The sequence below is a fragment of the Patagioenas fasciata genome, chromosome 9, assembly GCF_037038585.1.
Source record: "Patagioenas fasciata isolate bPatFas1 chromosome 9, bPatFas1.hap1, whole genome shotgun sequence".
In the NCBI taxonomy this organism is placed as follows: Eukaryota; Metazoa; Chordata; class Aves; order Columbiformes; family Columbidae; genus Patagioenas; species Patagioenas fasciata.
Genome location: NC_092528.1, coordinates 9231653 through 9239901, shown reverse-complemented (window position 1 = coordinate 9239901; position 8249 = coordinate 9231653).

Genomic DNA, 8249 nt, shown 5'->3' with positions numbered 1-8249 from the left:
TCCCAACCTGATTCCTCGACCATCACATGCTGTACCACAAGGGCAAACGTTCAACAGGCCAGGAGGGCCTCAGTTTCGAGTTCCAGCATCTGGGTCAGCTGTAGAGAAAGCAAAATAAACACTGACGAGGTCACGCCTGGGACGCTCTGGGACACTCTTGGCCAAAGGCTGGGAACATATTCCCGTCCCTCCTCCCCTGCTTAGTTGCTGGAAAGAGCCAACTCACCATTAAATACAAGTCAGAAAACACTGTGCAAAACAAATCTGTCCATGCAGTGAGACCTTCCAGCCTCTCTCCCTCTCCGTCATGCATCCTTTTGCCTTATACAGTATTAAAAATAATATTTCTCTCATGCTGGATTGAGAAAAAAAGTGGGTTCCTGAATTTCAGCCTACTAATTGCAAAGTTGTGAGCGGAACAGCAAGGCCCCAGACCACACTGGTGGGTTTGCCCCAGCCGTGCAGGAGGGCAGAGGCAGCCACGGGGGTGTCTGCCCCCCAACAGCTCTGTGTCATCTCCTTCCCCCCAAAAGCCTGTGAGAAATCCCGTCTCTGCTGCAACTGGCCCCACATCTTGAACCTCACTTCTGCGATTCCAGCCAATCCCCTCATTTTCTTACTTTAATCTTCCTACAGTCCTCCCCTTTTCAACTATTTTTTAAATTGGTCCTCTTCCTTCTTAATGCTCCTGTTGCATTTCTCACGCTTCCACACTGGCCCACATTTTCCCATCCTGCTCTGCTTTTTGGAGGACATGAAGAAATGCCCTCTAGAAAGGGCATTGCATTTCAAAAGTTTTTTGTGAAGAACAGATACCACCTTTGACTTGGCTAGCAGTACTGGCTGGTCTACAGGGACAGCCAGGGTGGATGAATGGGGAGTCTCCCTTTCCCCTTGAGGAGTTGCGCTTCTCTATCTTCACCTGTTGCCAAAACTCATCCTAGTGGCTGCTGAAGCTGACCAGTTCTTCCTATTGGGAATCATCCAAAAAACAGTAGCCCTTACGAGTTGGTTGATGGTTTTCTCCCCGTGATGTCAGTAGCACAACTTGTATATTTTTGCTTGAGAAAAATAATCCACCGAGTTGGAAAAAAATTGTCCAAATAAACTTCCAAATACAAATTCTTAACTCTACACAGCAGAGACAGAAAACAGCCTCTTGTCTCTCCCGTGGCAGCTTCCCAGCCACACTCGCAGACCTTGAGCAAGCCCAAGCCAGACCATCCCTCGCTGACGAACACGAGACAGCAGAACCACAGCTTGGCTCCTTTCCCTCCCCTAACTCATGAGCGTCTCTCAAAAATTCTGACGTTTTAATAGCAGTTCACGAAGAGTTGTTTTTATTTGCCTCCTTGCTCTTTGTACTGTTCAGATTCCTGTTGCAATCTGAAGGGCTAAAAGCATATTGAAAACCAAAAACATTCAGGATCAGTAGTTTTATGAAGATAATAAAAACCACGAGGCTTGTGAAAAAAGGCAAGAACAAGCAGTGCTGTGCCCTCAGTTATCAGCAGCAAGGTGGGGGTGGAGAGAGGAGACAACAGAAAACAAGTTTCAAGGAAACTTGTGATTTCCTTTTCCTATCACGGGCTCTCTTTCATCTGTCGGACATCCCCACCTCCCACAGGGAATGGCCACAATCACAGTTTCTGTCCAAAGGACGTAGAGTATCTCAGTGTACAAAACCAGGGACTAGCAAAGCAGGGAGCAGATGATCCCTGCAGAGCAGTGTGACCTGCTCCCCAGTGTGGGGTCAGAGCCTTGGGACACAGCCCTGGGACAAAGCCCTGGGACACAGCCCTGGGGTGCTGGGGGCTGCCTCCAGTGCAGCCAGGCAAACGCTAGCTTCCTGCTGACCTATTACTGTATTAAACTTCCCTTAGAAAATGACACAGCCAACGGATGGAGAAGGAGTAGACACTTTAATATTAATTAATAAAACTGCAGGAGGTTAATTAGTTTTACTGAATAATTACTCAAATTGTTGCAAATGAACTAAACCCCAAATCCAAAGCTGTGTGCTTGTTTACCTGCCTGGAGATTCTCTGTATCTCATGACACTGAAACTGATCTCATCCGAGGCACAGATTTAATTATTTCTCCAGTGCTGGATGGCACAGACCCAGCCCCTGGAATGAGGTCTGACTCCCTTCAGTCTGCGGGTTACAGACAGCAGTCAAATGCACTGTAAATCCAGCCGAGGGAGGGGAGAGAGCAGCGGTAAGCTGAGTGACAACATTGGCACAAGAAAAGAGGGGAAAAACTGACCAGGAATATATTTAGGTTATGAATTAGGATACCTTAGTGATTCATGCTATTGCAATTTATTAAAAGATTACTGCCCGTAGCTGCCAAATCACATGTTAAAGTCAACTGCTCTCCATTTCACTTTAAATTAAAATGCTGGACAGGCACAGTGACATCCAAGAAGTTCACTTATGTGACCCAGGAGAGGTTGATAGCTGAGCTCTGGTAAACAGTCTGCGTTTCAATTTCCAAAGCTTGTCTGGAGACATCCTTACAAGGCTGGTAATCACCACAGCCAAGAGGTTCTGATGAAAAAGGAAGCCTAGAAATCTTTAAGACAAAACTCGAGACATTTATGAAAAGAATTCTAGGAACTTAGTGCTTGTGATATTGCCCTGGTGACTCCTTTGATCCCATTCATATAAACCTGGAAAATCCCCAAAGGCAAATGGTTCAGGTGTATGGTGTGTTTCTTCTACACTTGCTGTAACAAACTGCTTCTGTACCAAACAGCACAGCAATATTCCATGGTAAGTAGTTGTCTACAAGCGGTCACTTAAGAAAATCTTATCCAACTAATGTTAAACCAATTTAAAGTGGATTAATATCAGATGACCTTTTCAGAATTCCATTCAACTTAATTTCAGTTCAACCAAAACCATTTCTAGGCAAACATGCATTTTATGGAACAATTTCAAGGACATGAATAAGATAATTTAATTCATCTTTCTCAGAAGGTCATTTCCACAAAGCAGTGTTTTGTTTGCTTGGTCCTTATGATATCACTGTAGAAGATTTCATACATACATAAACTTGCCAGAGTAATCAATTAACTTCTTCTTTCAGTGTCTTTCTTCATGTTACCAAACTTCTAGCTGTCTCTAAATATATGCAAATGATGTGCATATAATAAAGTTACAGAACTGGCAATACAATCCTATCCAGGTCTGTCCTGGATTAACTTCATAATGGACAAAGGTTAGCAGGAAGATCAAATACAATTAACCTGCAGCTATTCAAAGTCACCTATGGTTTTAAATAGAACTACCTTAGTTCATACTATTTGCACAGTTATCTTTACTACTTAGCATGAACATTTATAATATCAGTAAACTTCAGGAAATAAAGCCTGAAATAATCTTCTATGGACAAAACAACCTGTAAGTTATCAGCATCTTTGCCAATGAGCATTGCTATAAAGATACGTGTGGCCTGTGGAGTTAAAGGTCCCGCTTCCATTCTTGATTATATCACAGGCTGGAGGGATTTAGCAGAATGCACTGATCCAGTATACAGACACTTACCCCCTCCTTCCTAGTGTTATGGAAGAGCCTTATTATAGGCTGAAACTAAAGTTTTTACACAAATGTAGTTTGTGTGCTGAATGTCTACAGTACATTCATCTTAGAGAAAAACAAAAGCAGCCAGCAAAAACCAACTTTTAGGTCACACTTTTTTATTGAAGAGGACTGAGAAGAAATGTTTTGTTTTGTTTTTCCTGGAAAACAAAGCAACTACTCAGGAATTTAATGCTCCTTTGGGTCAAAATAGGGTGAAGCACAGAACTATGGTTAAAACAAATACACAAAAAATCAATTTATTCACCTGCAACAACTTCACCTTAAAGATGCTTTTACACAAGAGCTGTCCCTTACGCTCTAAGATGCCCCTGCTCCTTTCCACTGTTGAATTGGAATTTGTTGCCCCCTCAGTTGTGCTGACACAGCTGTTTGCAGAACACGCTATAAAACAGATTGCTGGGATTATCTCAGTTAAAATGAAAACAACACCATTTCTCTCTGGAGGGATATTTTTAGCCTGCAACCCCAGAAGCAGTTGTATCAGCAAACTGGAGAGAGCAGACACTGCAATGTGAGGAGAGTAGCAAGCAGTTTGGAAACGAGGAGAGAAGAGATAAGCAGAAACTTCTCAAACAGGCTCCACTGCCAAAAAATCTTGTGCAACCAGACACCCATCTCCTCCTGGCTCACACTTAGTGGAATTCTTCGGATGAGCATGAAATACCTCAAAGCCACATTCAGCGCTTGCTGTGTATTGCTTTAAGCAAACAGGAGGTGGAGAGAGGCTGCACACAATTAAAATACTGCACAGACTGAAATGGACGGCTGCTTTCTAATGCCATTTTTTTAAAGCCCAATGTATTTGTATATAAAAAGCAAGAAATACTAAAAATGTTCTCTTCAGAAATACAAAAGCTCTTTTCTCGAGTCCAAGGAATGGCACTGCAATTTAAACTTCCCGCACTGACATTTATGTCTAATGAAATGTTGGGTTCTTTGAAGATCAGAAAAACATTTCACTCATCTTCTGTAGTTGGTGGCTGATCTGGAAAACCTCCAAGGCTCTTACAAGATATACTAATTATTGTCCCTGAGTACATCAACAGGCTCTGCAGTCTCTCCTGAACTTCCTAGGGGTTTGGTGGCAGATACCCAACAGCAGCTCTGACACGGAGCTCATCCATCTCTGTTACTCCTGACAGTGTCCTGTGCTGGGCTACCCAACAGACGCTGATCAAAGGTGACTTCCCATCAGACTGAGATTTTATAAAAATTCGGTGTGGCATCTAATATGCTGGCACACTGCACAAGAGGAAGCACAGCTTTTCACTGAGTACAGCAGGTTCCAGAGGCATCTCTCAGTGTATGTTTTAAAGAACAGGCCACTGGCTATCAATCTTGCAAGAACACACTGTGAGTGAAAGAAATAGCTGCTCTGTTCACAGCACATTTGGCTAAGGATCCTCTCTGCTATAAGTGATGCTATCAAGACACCTGTGGTTACTCCCTTTGCTTTGCACCACCGATTTTTTGTTTTACGTTTTATAGAAAGGCATCTGCCATGGGTGGGTGAAAACGATCTTGATTCAGTATCTCCTCTAAAAGAAATTGTCCTCCCACATCAGAACAAAGCTTAGAACTCTGTCCAGTGTAGCATTCACTGTATTCTCAGCTGTGATGTGGTGCAAGATCTGTGGCCTTCTGGCATCAAGGGGGCAGAGTGATCAACCCATGTCACAGAAGACATGGGTTGATCACTTCTTCAGATCACTTCTTCTTCAGGTCACTTCCTCACAAGCTGCAGGATTTCTATCAGGCTGGCATGCTACCAAGGCACCTCTGCTGTGGCTGGGCTCTGCGTTGGCTCAGGGTGGGGACGGAGCAGGTGATGAGGCAGGTGACACCAGACGAAGATGCTTCCTTCTGACAATGGATTTGAGTGATGCTGAGATCTCTCTGTATCGAAGCCCATACAGAAAAGGGAACAGAACTTTAGGTAGAATCATCAGGACATTGCAGATCGTCAGGGAGACCCACATTCCCATTTGCAGTCTGATGGCAACATTAACACGCAAGAATGATTCTACCAAAAAGCCCAAGAGCGGAAAGAAATAAAAAAATAACACAGTGTTGTGCATTAAGAATGTTACACTGGCTCTGGAGCAGATGCTCTCCCATATACCCGATTGTTTGGTTTTAAAATACAGCATAATATAGCAACAAAATATTAGAGAGAGGCAGAGAAAGCTAACTGTGGTGGAAAGCCAGAAACAGAGCTTCACAGCATCACTCCCATTCAGAGTTAGTATCAGTATTACTGGAATCGAGCACATTTCCAGGACACAGGGCACAAAGCTGTGAGTGCTCAATAGCACCAAGAAGAAAATCCCCGGAAAAGCCCCAGAACTTATCCATAGTAAGACAATATATTTTTTTGTTCCTGAAGGAGGCAATATAGCATTGTAGCGCAAAGGAAACAAAATAGCTATGTATGTGTCCAAGACTATTGCAGCAGCTGTGAACAATCCTCCACAGTAAGCCATTGCCAGCAAAAATAATAGAAGGATACAAGCTTCCTTTGGGAGATGTACGTGTGCTGCATTGAGAGCAGCTGACAGGGTGTAGAACACAAGGTAGATCAGATCAGCAAGCAGAGCATTTCCCAGCAGCATGTACCTTGTTTCCCGACGGATGCTCAACCTAGAGAAGATCACAAACAAAATGGCAGGAATGATGAGGACACCTGCCCCGAGGCAGACAACCGGTGGGATTAAAAACATCTTCATGTTTGTGCCTGATGCGGTAAGAGACCACTCCTCCAGCAAAATGTACAAAGCAGCAACATCCAAATTCGAGGAACTGTTGAACTCCGTCTCCCTGGGCTGGTATGCAGTTGCATTCTCCCTCCTTACGGCAGCACAGCCAGAGAAGTCCATTTCCTAAGGATTTGAGGATGATTGTCTGACTGGGAAGAAGCAAGGTCTTCTACACAAAGTCCTTAGAAAGGCAAATGAAGCAGAGGATGCAAAAAGCCTGCACAAGCAAAGTGATTTCCGTAGCAAATTCTGCCAGCTCTTCTCAAGGATTGAAATTTGAAACTTGGAAGAGAGTTCTCTGGTCCCAAAAGATGTTTTTGCCCAAAGTAGATATTGTCTTTTCTTTCTGCAAAATCTAATGTTTAGAAAAGAGAACGAATCCTTGCGTGCTTTTAAAAAATGTCTAAATCCCTCATCTAGTTCTTTGATCAGAAATGAATGGGTTGATCATTTTCAGTAATTTGAGTTTATTCTCATCACACAACCAGTCCAATGAAATACTGGCTTGATTAAACAAATACACAATGATACAGAACAACATTACACGTATACTGATGTAGGAGAGTCATAAATGTGATGGGGTGACGTTTCGCATCAATTTGTATGCAAAAACACAATCGACTTGAAGTGATCAATAAAAACAGCTTTCAATCCTGCTGTAAAATTTTATCGCAATGGTTCAAGTGAATGAAATGACCTTATTTATAGATGACAACCATTTTTGCTTCAGTGAATCAAATAATGTTATTTATAGATGATAAGCCTTCTCCTGTCTTTTTTAATGCATGATACGCAAATACTGAACTCTCATCTGTTGCAGACTTACAGTCAATCTGTGGATTGTCTGGGATGAGTGACGTACATTATAATGTGCCAGCACACTCTACAGCAGACTGGGCATTTCCAGTGACCATTTGGAGACCAGTTCTTGGCTTGCTGGCCAGCACACCGCTGCTGCACCGAACTGTCAGATCTCAGTATCAGAGCTGGGGGTGCAATGAGAGAATTGTGAAGAATCTGGACTGTGGAGAAGGAACTCTTCAAGTTCTTCCAGGTGTGGTCTGATCAGAAGAAAAGCTAGTTTTTTAAACAGGCTGAACACTCACTAATAATGCTTTAGTTTTAATAAAATATACTGTATTGATGCAGTTGCTCGTCATCTTGGGTGACGCAAAGCAGGCACAGCAGCACTATTTTATTTCATGGTCTACGTTTCCTGCAGTTGCTTACTCCTGCGTACACTGCACAAAGCAGCACACTGCTGCTACAACATCACACTACTTTGCTGTTTACACAAGCTGTAAGTAAGAACGACAAGAGATCTGCAGAATAGGCAGCTTTGTCAACTCCCAGTTCCAGATGCTCTTCTCATCAGTGGTGCAGGGGTAGCCTGGAGCTTTCTAAGTAATTGTAACCATCAAAGGATTACTATCAATATTTGAAAAATAGTGTATGCACAAGCCAAAGGTCTAATAAAATGGTCAAAATAAGTAGTTAATGAAACCTGCTGGCTACTCAGCTCTTTTGACATTATATTATTTATTTAGGTGCGTAAAAATAGACATGTCTAAGTTCAGACAACCTTTTGGCAGGCCTGATGAATCTACCAGGACCTCCCACATCCACCAGCACAGTCAAATCTTTAACTACTGTTTCAAGTATGATCTTCCTTGTCTTCTCAAGTAATATGGATTTTACTACTGATGCTACAAGAGCAGAGGGAATGCAGCTCCTTACTTAACATGGCATTATTGCATTTATTATTTCCCCAGCACTACCAGCATATGGCAATGCAGCGTGCTTCCACCTGTGGGAGACAGTGCAGGGTCTCACCTGGCAGAAAGTAGTGCTGTGCCACGGATATGCTGTCTCAGGGCATGCCAAG